The sequence below is a fragment of the Nycticebus coucang genome, chromosome 12 (genome assembly GCF_027406575.1).
Source record: "Nycticebus coucang isolate mNycCou1 chromosome 12, mNycCou1.pri, whole genome shotgun sequence".
Lineage (NCBI taxonomy): Eukaryota > Metazoa > Chordata > Mammalia > Primates > Lorisidae > Nycticebus > Nycticebus coucang.
In genome coordinates this window covers 63,461,872-63,479,597 of record NC_069791.1, presented here as the reverse complement: position 1 = coordinate 63,479,597, position 17,726 = coordinate 63,461,872, and the positions used below count along the sequence as shown (strand labels likewise).

The window sequence follows — 17,726 nt, the reverse complement described above, 5'->3', positions numbered from 1 at the left end:
GGGTTAAAGAAAACTGCCATAGTGGAGAATGTCGTCCCAGTCAGTGCCTGTATCAGCCCATTGGGCTAATCTGTGCCCAGCTGATGGCCAGTGAGCCACGGGGTACAGGGCAGGGCAGGGTAGGCATCATGTTTCTGCTCATACTTTAGGGCAGTGCTTGTGCCTAGCAGTTGCTCATTGGTCCCTGCCCCTCAGCCCTGCCTGAGGACTCACTGCCCAGCGGCCCTCTCTTCATGTCTGCTGCTGTGCTGGTCTCAGGGAGGGCATAGGATTTATTTATTTATTTATTTATTAGTATTGGTGTTTTGAAGGAGTCATTGGAGCCTGGGACACAGGGTCTCTGATGTTTGAACATTCTTATGTTTTGCTTACTTGTGGGGTTTTAAGACTTCCAACTCCTTGGTTGTCTTTCCTGCTGCTCTGGGAAACCAGGCCAAGATTGAGACTTCTAAAGAACTGTCCTGTAACTATACTGTCTGACTGCTGGCTCTGGAATCTGCCACCTTTGGATCAGCATTGTTGGTTCCAGTTTGCTGAGACTTGAAAATGCTTCTTTATTTTCTTTTTGCCTTGTTAAGTCACAGAGGACAGACCAGGCTGCTGATTCCTCTTGAACGCTCCCTGCAGAACCCAGATTCATGTAGGGCTGGCCTCAGCAGGGCCTAAATGCTTTGTGCTTCTGCCTATTCTCTGAGCTTCTTAACTACCCGGAAGGCATACCTCTTGTTCTCCGGGAAACTCTGGTCAGATAAGAAACCTCTATGACTTTCTTTCCTGTAAGTGAGATCAGAGGCCCATTCTCACCTAATGAGACCAGCCTTATTAGAGAGTTCTGGTGTCCAGTGTGTGCCACAAGTAGGTAGCACCAGTCAAGCATTCAGGCCAGCTGCCGTTTCTGGCCTGAATGGCACAGAGGTTTTTTATGGCCAGTTAGAAGGTACAGCTACTCCTGGAGCCTTTTGGTCCCATTTCTGCATCTCAGGGCCCTGACCTGAGCATGGCTGGCACGAGGGCCATCTGGGCCTTGGGATGGCTACGTGCTGTGCATTTTGTGTTCACTTGGCTTTCCCTAGTGGTCAGGCCCTGGTATTGCAGAGGTGGAGGCGCGTGTGCCCACTGCATGCTTACAGGGTGGGGAGGGGTGGGGAGTGTGCATTTCTGCTACTCTGTGTCTTTGATGAGGAAAATAGATGTCACAGCATAGCTACAAAGTATGTTTAAGGACCATACACTGAAAACCATACAATGTAACTGAGAAAAGAATAAAAAACTAAAGAAGACCTAATAATGTAAATAAATGTAGAGAGATTGTCAAAGATATTGTGCACCCCCCCCCCCCCACTCTGGCATAGCCATTGTTACATTTGCTCATTTATTACAGGGGATATTATAAAGGATGCAGATGAAGAGCCCAATGGAAAAATGTGTAGGGTGAGGTATGTAGGAAGGGGTGCGGAGCTTCCACATGCTCTCTAAGCCCACCACCTGTTCAGGTGGCTAGAAGCTCTCTGAACCCTGTCCTTTTGGGTTTTTAGGAAGACCTCACTATGTGGGTGTAATTGATTATATCATTAGACATTGATGTCACTTCAATTTTCAGCCCCGCTCCTCCCAGGTTGAGGAGTGGGGCTGAAAGTCCCAGCCCTCTGATCCTGCCTGAGTCTTTCTGGTGACTGGCCCGATCCTGAAGCTGCCTAGGGGCTGCAGCCTCACAGGTATCATTAGCACATAAAAGATGCTTTGTTACTAGAGAGATTCCAGGAGCTGTATGTCAGGAAGTGGAATATGGAATAAAGATGCTGTGTTTGTGTATTGGAAGATGAGGATTTTTAAAATGGCACTTTGCTTACATTGACCCATATATTGGACATAATCCCAGTCAGAATCTGAGTAGGCTTTTTGGGTATAAGGTGTTAAGCTGATTTCTAAGATTCTCTAGAAATCCTAGAATAGCCACAATAATGTTGACAAAGAACAAGCCAAAAGCTGGGCACTGTGGCTCACATCTGTAATCCCAGCACTCTGGGAGGCTGAGGCGGGAGAATCGCCTGAGTTCAGGAGTTTAAGACCAGCTTGAGTAACAGAGAGATGTGGACTCTAATAAAAATAGAAAAATTAGCTAAGTATGGTGGCACCCACCTATAATTCCAGCTACTTCCAGCTACTGGGAGACTGAGGCAGGGTGATCACTTGAGCCTAGGAGTTTGAAGTTGGAGTGAACTATGATGATACTACTACACTCTTTCCTGGGTGTCAGAGAGAGACTGTCTCAAAAAAAAAAAAAAAAAGTGCTTATAGACCAGAAGATTTCAAGACACATTACTAACTACATTGAAACTGTATGGTTTTGGTGTAAGGATAGACATGTAAATCAGCAGAACTGAACAGAGAGTTCAAAAATAATTCAAGAATATAGTATTGATCCTTTGGCAAAAGTGTCAAGGTAATAGAATGAGAGAAAGATAGTCTTTTCAACAAATAGTGTTAAAACAACAACAGGATACTTGCGGTAAAGAATGAACCTTATGCTCATCATCCCTAATTATTAGAGAAATGCAAATCAAAACTACCCTGAGATACCATCTTATCCCAGAGAGAATGGCCCACATCACAAAATCTCAAAACTGCAGATGCTGGCATGGATGTGGAGAGAAGGGAACGCTTTTACACTGCTGGTGGGACTGCAAACTAATACAACCTTTTTGGAAGGAAGTATGGAGAACCCTCAAAGAACTCAAGCTAGACCTCCCATCTGATCCTGCAATCCCATTATTGGGCAGGAGGAAAAAAATCCTTTTATCATAAGGACACTTGCACTAGACTGTTTATTGCAGCTCAATTTACAATCGCCGAAATGTGGAAACAGCCTGAATGCCCACCAACCCAGGAATGGATTAACAAACTGTGGTATCTGTACATCATGGAATACTATTCAGCCATTAAAAAAAATGAGACTTTATAGTCTTTGTATTAACAAAGGATGGAAGTAGAACATAGTATTCCATCATCACAAGAAGCATCACAAGAATGGAGAAGCATGAATCCTATGTACTCAATTTTGATACGAGGACAATTAATGACAATTAATGACATAGTGGGGCTGGGGGAAGGGGAGAGCAGAGAGAAAGAAGGAGGGAGGAGTGGGGTCTCAGTGTGTGCCACACCTTTTGGGAGAAAGACATGATTGTAGGAGGGACTTTACCTAACAAATGCAATCAGTGTAACTTGGTTTTTTGTACCCTTGATGAATCCCCAACAATTAAAAAAAGAAAAAGAGGGCGGCGCCTGTGGCTCAGTCCGTAGGGTGCTGGCCCCATATACCGAGGGTGGCGGGTTCAAACCCGGCCCCGGCCAAACTGCAACCAAAAAATAGCCGGGTGTAGTGGCGGGTGCCTGTAGTCCCAGCTACTCGGGAGGCTGAGGCAAGAGAATCGCTTAAGCCCAGGAGTTGGAGGTTGCTGTGAGCTGTGTGATGCCACGGCACTCTACCGAGGGCCATAAAGTGAGACTCTGTCTCTACAAAAAAAAAAAAAAAAAAAAGAATGGGCCTTATTACTTATCTCATACAATTTAATTCTAATGGAACGTAGACCTATGTGTAAAATCTAAAATGTATGGAAGCTCAGCTCTAGCAAAGAGTCTTAGAACACACTGGTGTGAACCATAAATGAAAAAAATTGATAGGTTAGTCTTTATCAAAACTAAACCTTTGTCCTCAAAAGACATAAAATGAAAAGGCTGACCAAGACTAGAAGAAAATATTTGCCATAGGTATATCTAACCAAAGATATGTATCAGAACATGTGAAGAGTTCTTACAGGCTGGATGCATTGGCTCATTCCTGTAATCCCAGCACTTTGGGAGGCCAAGACAGGATCACTTGAGGCCAGGAGTTCACCACCAGCCTGAATAACAGAGTGAGACCCCTGTCTGCAAAATAACATTAGCTGGGCATGGTGATGAATGCCTCTAGTCCCAGTGAAATGAGAGGCTGAGAGGGGAGGATATCTTGAACATAGGAGTTAAAGGTTGCAGTGAGCTGTGATTGCAACACTGTACTTCAGCCTTGGTGACCCAGTGAGACCCTATTTCTAGAAAAAAGAAAAAATTTTCTTTTCTTTTTTTTTTTTGTAGAGACATAGTTTCACTGTACCGCCCTCGGTAGAGTGCCGTGGCGCCACACGGCTCACAGCAACCTCCAACTCCTGGGCTTAAGCGATTCTCCTGCCCCAGTCTCCTGAGCAGCTGGGACCACAGGCGCCCGCCACAACGCCCGGCTATTTTTTTGTTGTTGCAGTTTGGCCGGGGCTGGGTCTGAACCCGCCACCCTTGGCATATGGGGCCGGCGCCCTACCCACTGAGCCACAGGCGCCGCCCTAAAAAAAGAAAAAATTTTCTTACAAATCAGTAATATGACCAGATTAAATTTTAAAAAATGGTCAGATGATTTTGAATAGATACTATATATATGTTATGTGTGTGTGTGTATATATATATATATATTTTTTTTTTGAGACAGAGTCTTACTTTGTCACTTTGTCACCCTGGGTAGAGCACAGTGGCGTCACAGCTCCTAGCAACCTCAAACTCCTGGGCTCGAGTGATTCTCTCTCTCTCTTTTTTTATATACAGAGACAGAGTCTCAGAGTAGTTGGGACTACAGGCATCCACCACAATGCCCGGCTATTTTTTTTTTTGTTGCAGTTTGGCCAGGGCCGGGTTTGAACCCTCCACCCTCGGTGTGTGGGGCCGGCGCCCTACTCACTGAGCCACAGGTGCTGCCCTCGAGTGATTCTCTTGCCTCAGCCTTCCAAGTAGCTGGGACTACTGGTGCCCACCACAACACCCAGCTATTTTTATTTTTAGAGACGGGGTCTCACTGTTGCTGGGCTGTTCTCGAGCTTGTGAGCTCAAGCAATCCACCTTGGCCTAGAGTGCTAGGATTATAGGTGTGAGTCACTGCTCTTGGCCCTTGTATGATACTTTATAGAAGTAGATATATGAATGGTAAATAAGGACATGAAAAGATGCTCAGTCTCGTTAGTCATTAGGAGAATACAAATTAAGACTATAGTGAAGTACCACTGTGTACCTAATAGAATCACTAAAACTAGTTTAAAAGACCGACTATCCCCACTTTTGGCAACAATGTGGAACAGATCTCTCACACATTGCCACTGGAAGCAGAAAATGGTACATGTCTTTGAAAGTACTTTGGCAGCTTTTAAAACCCTTACGTTATGACCCAGCAGTTCCATTCCTGGTTGTAGAGAAATGTAAACATGACATGGTGAAGACTCGTACAAGAATATTCATAGGTATTTTGTTCTAATAGTGAAAAAGTGGAAACGACCCCAATGTCTTTCAGTAGATGAAGGGATGAATGAGCCACACTCCTATACAGTGGGATGCTGCTTAGCATTAAGGTATAGACCACTGCTGTGTGTAGAAATACCAGTTGCCTGCTGAGTGAAGGAAGCCAAACTCACTACATACTGTATTATTCCATTTATTTGAAACTTAAAACAAGGCAAAACTGAACTGTGACGGAAAGGTCAGTGGCTCCTGGAGTCTAGTGTTGTGGTTAGACTGGGGCATGTGGGAGTCTTGTGGAGGCTGAGATATTACTGACTCAGTAGACGTGGTGGCTGCACAGGTGTGTCAAAATTTATGGTGATGTATTTAAGGTAGGTACATAAGTCAGTAAAGCTAGTCTATAAATAGTGAACAGCCAGCTCTTATAATCAGCTGGGGGTGGGGTGAGGGAAGGAAAATCCCTCAGAGGTGACTTGGACTGAGTTAGGGAGTGGATAGTGGGTGCTGTTTAAAGCCAGTCTGCCCTGAGCTTATGGAAGGTCTGGATCTTTAGGACTAAGGGTACTAATTCTGTGGGGAATGGGATCAGGTATGGGCTACAGAAGGTCGGGGAAATACATGTGCTTAATAAAAAGCAGAACAGGCAGTGCCTGTGGCTCAATAGAGTAGGGTGCAGGCCCCATATACCAGAGGTGGTGGGTTCAAACCTGGCCCCGGCCAAAAACTGCAAAAAAAAAAGCAAAGCAAAACTACCACATAGTAAATGCAAGCAGATAAAATGAAAAGTGGAACATAGCCTTCACCCCTTACCTCACCCAGGTGACCTCACGCAGGGCTGGATGCCCTGGGGGGCTGTTTACAGAGCAGGACGGAAGATCCTGGGCGTGGGTGGCAGGGGATACTGTTCTCAGCCCCAGTTTGTATTTTAGGAAATGCCTGATAAGTTTCTTGTGTGTCCTTCTAGAAATGTGTGCCCATGCAAGTCCTTTATGTATCCTTCCCTCTTTTTAAATTGGGGCTCGTTCTATAGTTTTGTTTTGCAACTTAACTTTTTTCACTTAATTGTTGACAGTATTTCTGCTGTAGCACAGATTGCTTTACTGAATTATCTTAAAAGAGCTCTACGGTATTCTGGGCTGTGGAAGGACTCTGATTTACTTAAGCAGTCCCCTGTTGATGAACAGTTAGGTTATTTCCAGTTTTTCCCCCTATTAGCAGTGCTATGTTGGCTGGATAAATTCTAAAAAGCAGAATTTTTAGTTCGAAAGCTATATGCATTTGAGATTGATAGCTAGTGCCAAATTGCCCTCCAGAAAAGCTTTAGTTCTGTACATTTCAATTGTGGTATGTGAATGTCATCACTTAATTGGGGTAGTGTGCTTTCGAGGCTGTAGCAGAGGTTCAGTGGGAAGTCACAGTGAAGTGAGGAAAGTGGGCATCTTCAGTGGCTTGGCTTTTAAAAGTGTTATTTAGCAATTCATATTGAGGGGAGTCTTATTAAATAGGAATGGAAAGAGTGCTGAGTCCCTCTGTAGTCAAGCCTTTTTTTAATGGAGAAAAGAATTCACTTGCAGTAAAGTTTTCTATTACTTGGCTCCTTGCCCTGCCCCTTTTGATGCCTGAATCTGGTCTTGTTTCAGATCCAGCTGAATGGGTGTTACGCCTGTCAGCATGAGTGTAGGCCTAGTGGGTATTGAGGTGGGCTTGTGGAGGATGCAGGTGCTGGGCAGCTGAAAGGCAGGCGTGTTTGTGGCTCTGAAGTCTGGCAGTGGTGCCCACCTGAAACTGTTGACCTGCCGCCCTTGAGTCAGGGTTAGGAACCTGCAAGTGCTGATGTGGATGCTTTCCCAGAACAGTTGTAGGCTGGCCAGATGACAGGTCTTGGGGACTAGCCTCTCTGTTGTGTAAGGCCAATTAGGAGGATGGTGAGGGGAGTGCACAGGCTCCTTAGCAAGGATCTAATTGAATGGCCTGGACACTTTTTGCTGTCCTGGTTACTGTGGTCACAATTTGTAATTATCTGGGTGTTGAAGTTAGGTGAACTGTCCTGTGCCTTGGTCCATCTCAATTGATCTTGGCTGGTTGTCTTTGGGGCATGAGGGGGAGGAGGGGGAAGTGTTCCCCTTCTGGGTGCTTGTGGTGGTGGGGGCCCTTTCTTCTGATTTTGCATACTAATGCTTTGGTGGTCTCAGCTGTGTTCTCTCTCTTGGCTTGTCTGTTCACCATAAGCTGCTCTCATGGAGCCTGTAGTCTGGACTGTAGGGCCCTTTAAGTCTGTGCTTTTGTGATGTTCGTTCCCCAGGCCCCTGGAGTCCTGGTGTGGCAGGCTTCCTCCCCACCAGAGTTCTAAACTGATTTATGGCTCTTCAGTCTCATCTGCTATGCCACTACTCTCCTTTAAATACTAGTTCATTCTTGTGGCCAAGAGCCGGCTTCTCTCTGCCTGGAAGATTGTATTGGCTTTCTTTAAGCTCTATCCTCTCAATTGTAAGAAATGAGTTAAGAGCAGGGGCTTGTCTTCCACACCTCTGTGCCTGGCATACAGTCAGCATTCACTACACATTTGAGGTTTGGAAGAGTAAGTGAGTTAGTTTTTGGGCATTTGTGTCTTGGGCTTAGTAGTTTGGAACTTCTTTGGGCGGCTTGGCTGCTGTGATGAGGCCCTGCATTACTCAAGTTGTTGTGCTACAGTGGGCAGTAGGAAGCTGGGCAGCAGAGAGCTTCCTGATAACTGCTCTTTTGCACTGCATCCCTGGCCTCCTCCTCTGCTCCCTCATGAAGTTTCAGGTGGATGTTTCTAGCTGCATTGACAGGCACAGAGGAAGTGGCTCTGTGTAGCCTGTGCTGCTTAGCTTTATTGGGTTGGGCATGCTGAGAAGCTCTGATGGAGATACATCCCCTCTGACTACACTGTGCTCAGGGGAGACTGTGTAAGGAAATACAAGGGAAGTGCTTCCCAGGAGAGCCCCTGTGGGACTGCCCTCTCTACTTTCCCCAGACCACTCAGCTGAGCACCCCTGAGGCGTGTCCTGAGAATCTTAGTTCCTGTTTCTCTGACTTGGCTCTTGAAGCACTTTGCGGGGGCTTTTCTCCAAGGTTTGTAGATAGGGCTTTTTTACTTCTGTGCTTCCTTTTAAATAGATTAAAAAAGGTCTAAAGCCAGATAGTGGAACGATTTAGACAAATTAAACTGTGATGGATTCCTGGGAGATTATTTTAGAGGAGAGGATGGCATCTCAAGTCTGGGCTGGTGCCTCCTTGTGGGCCTGGAGCCCCCAGGGTGCTCCAAGGTAATGCAAGAAGGGGGTAGCTGGGGTGGTTTTAAAGGTATGTGTGTGGGAGGGGTGAAGCAGGTGCCCCAGAAAATCCAGAGGCAAAAGGTAAAGGCCTCCCCTGAGAGCCCACCACTGCTTGCCTGGCCTCTGAGGGATTTCTAGCAGCTAGCTGGCTTGGAGGGCTGGTGTGTTAGGCAGGCTGAGGGGAACATGCTTTGCCACCTGTGTTCAGTGGGACATCACCTTGGTGGTCAGCTGGAGCTGTTGTTGCATCAGAAGCTATAGGCCTTATCCCCTCTGTCCGCCTTCTCCCTGTCACTCTCTTAGTCTTCCCCCTCCCCTTACCTTACTCTTGCCCTCCCCTGCCCCTCATCTTCCCCCTGTCACCCACTGCACTTCTCCTAATGCCCTCCCCACTGCTGCCTTCTCCCTGCTGCCCTTCCCCATGCCCTGCGTGGCCTTGGTTCTTAGCGTGAAGCATGTGCTCCCTGACTGTTGAATTTCCTAGAACTCAGGTCAGACAGCATCCATATCCTGCTCCTCCCAAGAAGCCCTGTACACTGGCTGCCTGGGAAATCGTGCTCTGATTCTGCAGAGAGGCAGGAGCCAAGGTGGGCGGCAGGACCAGCTGGCTCTGTGCCCTCAGTGACAGAGGTGGGGACTTGCCTGAAGCAGGCAGTCTCTGCAGCAGAGTCCTTTGTGCATCAAGGAGAGCAGGTTTGTGTTAGCAGAAGTGATGTGAAATGGTCATTTCAATAACAGGACTCATTGGGTAGCTGTGGTGGACTCGCCATTCTCACTTTCTCCAGAAGTTGCATGTTGCTCCCGTTGTCCAGGGCAGAGCTCTGACCCTTGTGCTCAGAAGTAGCACTCACACTTGAGTGTCTCAGGAGCACAATGCTGGGGCACCCCACGCAGACTCTAGCTCTGATGCACTACCAGGTGTCCTGGAGAAGGGCTTGGGGCCTGCCAGGATTGCTTAGACCTACTGTGTGCAGGCCTAGGGCAGTGAACAAGAGGGTTATTGCTGTGGGTGCTTGTGTATAGATGGGGTCGCGAGGATGAGACGGAAGCAGATGAAGTGGAGAAAAAGGTATTCCAGGTTCAGAGAGGGATGGGAGTCAGCTTTGGGCAGGTGCTGGAGTGATGGGTGGGGGCAGGAAACAGTGGTGCCATGTGGGGTTGGGGTAGTGGGTCAGCATGCACATGCTACACAGGCGAAGCCAGTGGCCTTGCTCCTGAGCTCTCATTCTTGTTCCCTTCACCAGTTGCCAGGGTACTCTGAGAGGGATGGGGGCAGGGTGTGGGAGTAGCTTCTATAGAGACCCTCTGCCTTGAGAGGTGTGTTGATTTGTGGTGCCTCCCCTAGTCTGGGTCTTTGAGAAGTTGTGGCTTCTTGGAAGAATCAGTTAGCCTCTGTGGTTTTGGATGTGCGCCCTCTGCTTCTACAGCACAGCTCCAGGGCTCTTGTTTGGGTGGTGTCAGAGGGCCTGGACTGTGTGCGTCTGTGTCATTCCTGCCAGGTCTGGTGCATTCCTGGCCAGGCCTCCTCAGCAGGAGGTGGCCACTGCTACTCACTGAGCTGCTGAGGAGGGAGGGACCTTCTTGTGACATGTGGTGGCCCCTGGGACACATGAACAATTGTGGGGTTCTTGTTGCCCGTTTCTCCTCTTCCCTTCCCTGGTCAGAGGTTAGAGCTTCTCATGCAGGTCCTATTGCCACACACTGAGAGGCTCTTGTCCCCTTCTGAGCTCTGGTGGACCTAGCTGGACACCTGTGTGACACAGGAGCCCTAGGGACCCTAGGCTGGGCCTGAAGGTGGCTGAGGGAAACTGGTGTTCTACTGTACCACCAGCCCTTGGGCTCTGAAGTAGTCAAGATGGGCAGGTTTAAAACTTTCCCCTCTTCTGTGAGGCTCTGGGGGGCTTGACTTTACTGTATAAAATACAAAATCCAGCACTCCTGTTACTTCCCCTCAGTCATTGCTAGAGTAGTTGGAAAGAATATTTTTTTGTATGATTGTTTTCTTTTTAATTAGAGTGAACTTCCTGAAATAGATGGTGGTAGAGATGTGGGTTTGCTGCTGCTCTCTGAAGGTGGAAGAGAGCTCTTGTGTGGCAGATAGCAAGCCAGGTACCAGACATGCTTTATTTAAGGTATGGCTAGAACCTTTTGTAGATGAGGTGAGAGGAGGAATGAGGACAGGGGCTGATATTTTATCCTAGTGGCACTGGGGTTTGGGCTTTTGTCTGCCAGTGAGTTTTGGGTCATGCGGCCTCATACTACATTTACTTTCTTCCTTTTGCTTACATGTGAGCATTTCTTGAGCACTTAGCATGTTTTAGTCATTGTGCTGTGTGCTGGGGACACAGCTGTAAGTTAGGGGCAGTTTTTGAGCTATCTCCCATCTAGTCATGCAGAAGAGACTATGCTTGAGAGCTTGGGAGGATGTTCCAGGCAGGGCAGGTGGTTTGTGACACACGGGTCACAATCATCCCATCCTGAGGATGATTGGACTTCATGCTGCAGTAACCGGGAGCTCTTGAAGGTCTTAACCAGGGAATAATATATCCTCTCCAGGGGCTTCTTCCCTCCCCTGGATTCACTGAATGAGGGCCTGGCTGCTTGGTGGGGTCCTGCAAGGGGAAGTTGCTGGGGTTGTCTGTGTTGGTACAGGTTCCAGCCTTGTGGTGGTGGTGGGGGCAGGTGGTATTCCCCATAGTCAGACAAGAGCCTCGCCAGCTTGGAGCAGTGGTGGTAGTTGAGTTGTCTTTGCAATTAGAGTTGAAGTGTGCTGTGCCTGTGAGCAATGGGCCTTGGCTGGAGGTCTTCAGATGTCTGGAGATGTTTTGTGTTCAAGGCTAGATTCTTTCCCCTTTTTTCTTTTCTCCTCTGGTAAATTCCTGTTCCCTCTGATTATGGGCTTCTATTGGTAGAAATGTGGTTTTGGAAAAACTCATTTGTTTATTCATTCTTTGAATGTTTATTTGAAGACCTGCTGTTTGTCAGACATTTGGCTAACTCTGGGGATAAGTGATGAGCACAGCACAGTCTGTGCCTGCATAGTGTGCTCAGCTTTCAGACAAAGAAAACAGAAGGGCCTTAGGCTTGGTGAGTTGCAAGATGCTACAGAAGTTGGAGACAAACCCGTTGTGTCTTTGCAGGATGTGAGTGATACTAGTAGGAGTGAAGGCCAGACATTTTCTCTGGTGTGCAAACAGGTGGCTTACAACAGCTTTCTGTTCTGAAGAGGGGCTTCACTTTGCTGGCAGGATGCCATCATTCAAGGTTGTGACTCATCTAGAGAGCTGCTGTATAGTTTACAAAGCCCATTCATAATTAGTGTCTTATTTGTTCATCCTAACCACTCTGTGGATTAAGCTAGATCAGCTCTATTACCTCTGCCTAGGAGAGGCAGGCCCAGGGGTTCTGAGAGGGGCTGACTGGACTCAAGGTCATGCAGTGTGTATGTGGCGCCATAAGTGTGTTGCTTGGCTGGTTCTTGAGCATGGTGGGCTCTGCCCTCAGTAACCTACATCCATCTGGCTTGCCACATGGTGCCATGCAGCTGGGTCCTGCTCTTTGTGAGCTGATTAGCCCAATGCTGGCACTTAAAAGGATTCTTTTGGGGAGCTGCCCATCCATTTAGCCTGAGAAGAACTCAGCACACGCATGGGCATGAAGCCCATCAGCTGATGGCATCTCTTTTAGACCTGATAGCTCCCAGCTGAACTTTGGCAAGAAGGACCTTCTGCTTGCTGAAGGGCTGACCTACCTGCTTTTGTTTGGAGCCAGGCACCTGCTAGCAGGTTCTGGGATTTGGTTTTTAGTGGGAGGAGGCTCTCTCTAAGGTAGTGGAAGAGCAGTAATTACTTGGGAGAGGAAGCATTTAACTTCTGAGGCTGCAACACAATACTATCTTGTTCGCGGAGGCGGCTGAGTTAGAAGATTAGCAATTAATTTTTTATTACATGCAAACTACTCTTCAGGTTCATGAAACTAAACAGTACTCCCACAGCAAGAGAGGGGCAGGTTTCTACTTCATTTAATTTTTCAGAGCACTGCTGTTTGTCTGCTTTTGAACTGATAGGAATTGTTTACGAGTCTATGTGGAGGACATTTAGACACAATTTTCTGTATTCCCATTTGTTCTTTAAGGTTTTTACTTTTTTCTGTATTGCTAGAGTTTATTGCGGTTAGGTCTCAGGAGTATTTTGTCTTTTATTAGGATTACAATTACAAAATGCAGGTATCAGCTGTCTTAGAATAGACAAGTTGTAGCATGTTTGTTTTAGAGAAGCTCCTTTTAAATCAAAGCTCTTTTTTTATTGACTCTTATGTGAAAATTAGGTTTGGTTTTCTAGCCAACTGAGTTGAGAAGATTCATTGGTAGATGTTACTGGTATTTCTTTCAGTTTGGGCATTTTTATTGTATACCAGAGCTTAAGCTGCAGTGCCATAGGCCTCCAATAGGGGTTGTTACTTAGTCACCTGCAAGTTTTTTATGCTTGATTCTTTGGAATCAAAGACTTTTGGTAATAGAAAATGTACTTTCTTTTGTTTCATCAATTAGTAGGCTAGTGTTTTTTTTTTTTTATTTTGTTTTGTTTTTGTAACTAAACATTAGATAACTATGATGGGATGTAATAGATTTAGGGCAGAAGTTGCAAAGTGTGTTCTTTAGAGGGTCAGGCTGTTAACATTTACTTTGGCTTTGTGGGCCATCAGGTCTCTGTTGTAGTTGCTTACTTCTGCTTTTGTGGCATGGGACAGGGTGACCAACCCTTCCTGTTTGCCTGGGCCTTAGGAGTTTTACTTAGGAGGTGGGACTTTTCGTGCTAAAGCTGGGTTGACCCAGGACAATAACGGTTAGTTATTTTAGTGCCAAAGCTCCCATAGATCATTTGTAAATGAATGGATGTGGCTATGTTGTAGTAAAACTTTATTTTCAAACAGGAGTAGGATTGTCTGAGGCCTATACCTGGCTACTCCTATATGAGGATACTGGACTTGCCATTTGCTTTAGAAAACCAATTCAGAGCCTTGCTGTCTTCTTTTGCTGTAGCTCCTGTGTTTCATGCTTTCTGTTCAAAACAAAAGAACATCCCTTTCTGTTCATCTGGGATCATGGTAATTCCTTTCTTACTGGTGGCAGAGTATGACCTATCTCAGGGTGTTTGTGGAAGTGAACCTACTGTAATATCATGCCCCCTAAGTCCTAGCTCAGGGTTTGTACACCAGCTGGAATCCTGACATTGCAGTGAGGTCCTGTAGAGGGACCTGTGGTTATCTGGGGGATGTGTTACCCTTCATTTAAGAATTCTCAAGGGGCGCCGTGGCTCACACCCGTAATCCTAGCACTCTGGGAGGCCAAGATGGGTGGATCGCCTGAGCTTATGAGTTGGAGAACAGCCTGAGCCTGCTCTCCCTTCACTGAGAGATGAGTGAGACCTCTTCTCTAAAAATAGCTGGGCTTTGTGGCAGGCGCCTGTAATCCCATCTGCTCAGGAGCTAAGGCAAGAGAATCGCTTGAGTTCAAGAATTTGAGGTTGCTGTGAACTATGATGCCACTCTACTAAGGGAGATGCAGTGAGACTGTCTCAAAAAAAAAAAAAAAAAGAATTCTGAAGAATAAAGCCTTATAGGTTTGCTTCTGGGGTTGAGAAATACTCATTTCTGTCTTTTCTTTTTCTTTGGTTAGCTGAGAGTTCTCAGGAGTGGGCATTGTAGTCACATCTTTTCCATTTAGCAGGTATCTGAGAACTTACAACATACCGTGGCAGAGGCTGGTGGGGGTAGAGCAGCAGAGAGCAAGACAGCTGTGGTCCCTGTATGAACAGCAAACATAGCACCGCTGAGGCTGTGGGAGAGGGCTTCACCTGCCCCAGGGCAAAGAGAGTCCTCTGGAGGGAATGCTGTCTCTCCAGGAGATGGTGGATGCTGGAACCTGGGCTTGGGAGCGCATGGTCTCACCCTGTATAACCTCGGCTGATGGTTTGTGCAGTCTGTCTCAGTCTAGTTTCACTGGAGAGGGCCTCTTCTCCTCCCATTGTTTCTTTTTTCAGGTTTCTGACTCTGAGGGCTGGGTTTAGGGTTTCCAGTTTCCTGTTCCTGGGAAAAGGCTGCAGTCCCTCCTCAGGGTATAGCGAGCTTCCTGTTTGTACAGTAAGTAGTTGCTTTTGTTTCTGTCAAAAACGTGAATGACTGGAGCATTTCTATTTGCTGACAGCCCTTGCCAAATTAATTTTATTTAATTATCTCCCAGGGCTAAGCTTGAATACGCTTTGTGTTAAATTTACAATTTTCCCCCTTTTCTAGATGAAATGAACTTAATATCCTTGTTAAAATCTGATTAAAACTAAAATTGAGTTTTTTGAAGTCTGATTATCCCATGAAATGGAATTTTTAAACCTAATTACAGATGGATTTGCATATACTTTTCAGCACCATTGAAAAGAAAGTTGAAATAAATTTATTAATGACGTCCTTTTCTCTCCCTTCCTTGGGGCATGACGTAGTTTATAAGCATGAGGGGGTGTTGAGACCTGTCACCCTTCTCTCTACCCTTCCTTAGAAAGAATATTTTTTCCTTTAATTTTATTCCTTAGAGAATCAGTTCCCAGGGAGTCTGAGCTTATTCTCATTTTCATTCTCATCTTGGCTACTTTACCGATTTAGGTAGATGATCATTTTTCTGAACTGTTTGCTGATATTTGAAGATCTTGTCTTTCAGGAAGGGGATGGGAGAGGGGATAAGTGATTGCAGCTGCTGGAGTTTCCCTTTGGCTCAAAATATGGATTTATAATTAACAAGTTGCCTTCACCCTGATTTTAGATTACATTTGTATTATTGCAAAAGAAAAGACAGACAGACTCTTGTGTGTGAAATAAACAGGGATTTCATGTTCTTATCCTTTGAGAAGTCCCCTGTTTTTATGCTGCCTTGGGTCCCGTTGCCTGTCCTGGTTTTCTAGCAGCACATGTAGGTGGCAGATGTTCAATTTCACTCACCTTCTGCCTATCTGTCCCCACACTTTGACTTTGTCTGGAATGACATAGAAATGGAATCATATGGTATATAGTCTTTTGTGTCTGGATGTTTTCACTTACATGTTTTCTTAAAAGCATTTGTTCACTGCCAGTATCAGGAGTTTGTCTTTGTTATACTGAATGGATGTACCATAAGTTTTTGGCTCTCAGCAAATGAAGTTTCTATGAACATGCACAATTTGTTTTAGAAAGTCTTGGAAAAATGCCCAGGAGTGGGATTTCTGAGTGATGTGGTAAGTATATTTTAACTATAAAAAACTGCCAAACTCTTTTCCAAAGTGGCTTTCTTTTTTTTTTTTAAATGTTGAGATAGAGTTTCACTATGTTGCTCCGGTTGAGTGCTGTGGTGTCATAGCTCACAGCAACGTCAGACTTTTGTGTTCAAGTGATTCTCTTGCCTCAGCCTCCCAGGTAGTTGGGTCTAACAGGCATCAGCTATTTTTAGAGATGGGGTCTCGCTCTGGCTCAGGCTGTTCTCGAACTTGTGAGCTTACACGATCCACCTGCCTCTGTCTCTCAGAGTGCTGGGATTATAGGTGTAAGCCACTGTGTCTGGCCCTGAAAGTGGCATTCTTATTTTGTCCTTCACAACAAAGCATGAGAATTCTGGTTGTCTAACCATCTGGGCAGTGTTTTCCTTGGTTTTAGTTTTCCCCATTCTGGTGGTGCGTTGTGGTATTTATTCTTGTTTCCCTGGTGACTGATGATGTTGTGTATCCTCTCACAAATGTCTTTTCAAAGTCTTTTACCCATTCTTTAGTTGGGGCTGTCTTTGTCATCTTATTGAGTTGGAAGAGTTCTATATATATTCATGATAGGAGCCTTTGTCAGACATATGGGAAATACTTCTTCTCATTACAGGGCTTGTCTTTTCTTTTTCTCAGTGCTTTTTGAAGAGTAAAGTCCAATTTATCAATTCATTTCTTTTGTGGCTTATGCTGTTTGTGTCTGACTAACTCGAGCTTCTAGAAATTTTCTAGTTTTAGCTTTTATGTTAATTTTGAGTTAATTTTTGTGTGTGGTAACAATTGAGGGTCACTTTTATTTTTTTTAATACATGTCCCTGTTGTCCCTTTGAACTACTTTGGCACTCCCCATGAAAGTCAGTTGGCTGAGTGGCGCCTGTGGCTCAGTGAGTAGGGTGCAGGCCCCATATACCAAGGGTGGTGGGTTCAAACCCAGCCCCGGCCAAACTGCAACATAAAATAGCTGGGCGTTGTGGCGGGCGCCTGTAGTCCCAGCTACTTGGGAGGCTGAGGCAAGAGAATCGCCTACTTCAGAAGCTGGAGATTGCTGTGAGCTGTGTGACGCCATAGCACTCTATTGAGGGCCATAAAGTGAGACTCTGTCTCTAAAAAAAAAAAAAAAGAAAGTTAGTTGGCCATATATATATATATATATATATATATATTCGTGGATCTATTTCTAGACTGTTCTTTTCCATTGATCCATATGTCTTATTTTGCCAGTACAGTAATGTTCTAATTACTGTAACTTCATAGTTATTTATTTATTTATTTTTTTAGAGATAGAGTTTCACTTTGTTGCCCTTGGTAGAATGCTGTGGCATCACAGCTCACAGCAACCTCCAGCTCTTGGGCTTAGGCAATTCTCTTGCCTCAGCCTCCCAAGTAGCTGGGACTATAGGCGCCCGCCACAACACCTAGCTATCATAGTAATTTTTAAAATACGATGGGAAGCTGTCTAACCTTTTTCTTTTTTTGTAAAAATTGTTTCATTTTCATTCAAATTTTAGAATCAGCTTTTATTTGGTTATTACGTGTGAAAAGTTCGATGTCCTTCAGTATTGAGTTTGGCATTTGGCATCTCTGACATTTCAGTTTGGTGCTTTATTTTTAAAAATTATTGTGAAGGTGCATACTTATTCTTTCTAATAGCACATTTTGGCTTATGATTATCTCAAAAATTTTTTAAAGAAATTCTTGTGAAATCATGGATAAGTCAAAAATTTGTGTTTTTTTTTTTTTTTTTTGAGACAGAGTCTCATTTTGTCTAGGCTAGAGTGCTATGGCGGCATAGCTCACAGCAACCTCAAACTTTTTGGGTTCAATTGATCCTCTTGCC

At 45.4% G+C, this 17,726-nt stretch overlaps 1 protein-coding gene across 5 annotated transcripts in view; it reads left to right on the top strand.

Moving 5' to 3' along the window:
* Positions 1-17,726, top strand: part of MAD1L1 (mitotic arrest deficient 1 like 1) — a 472,925-nt gene that overhangs the window by 19,782 nt on the left and 435,417 nt on the right. The window lies entirely within an intron of this gene.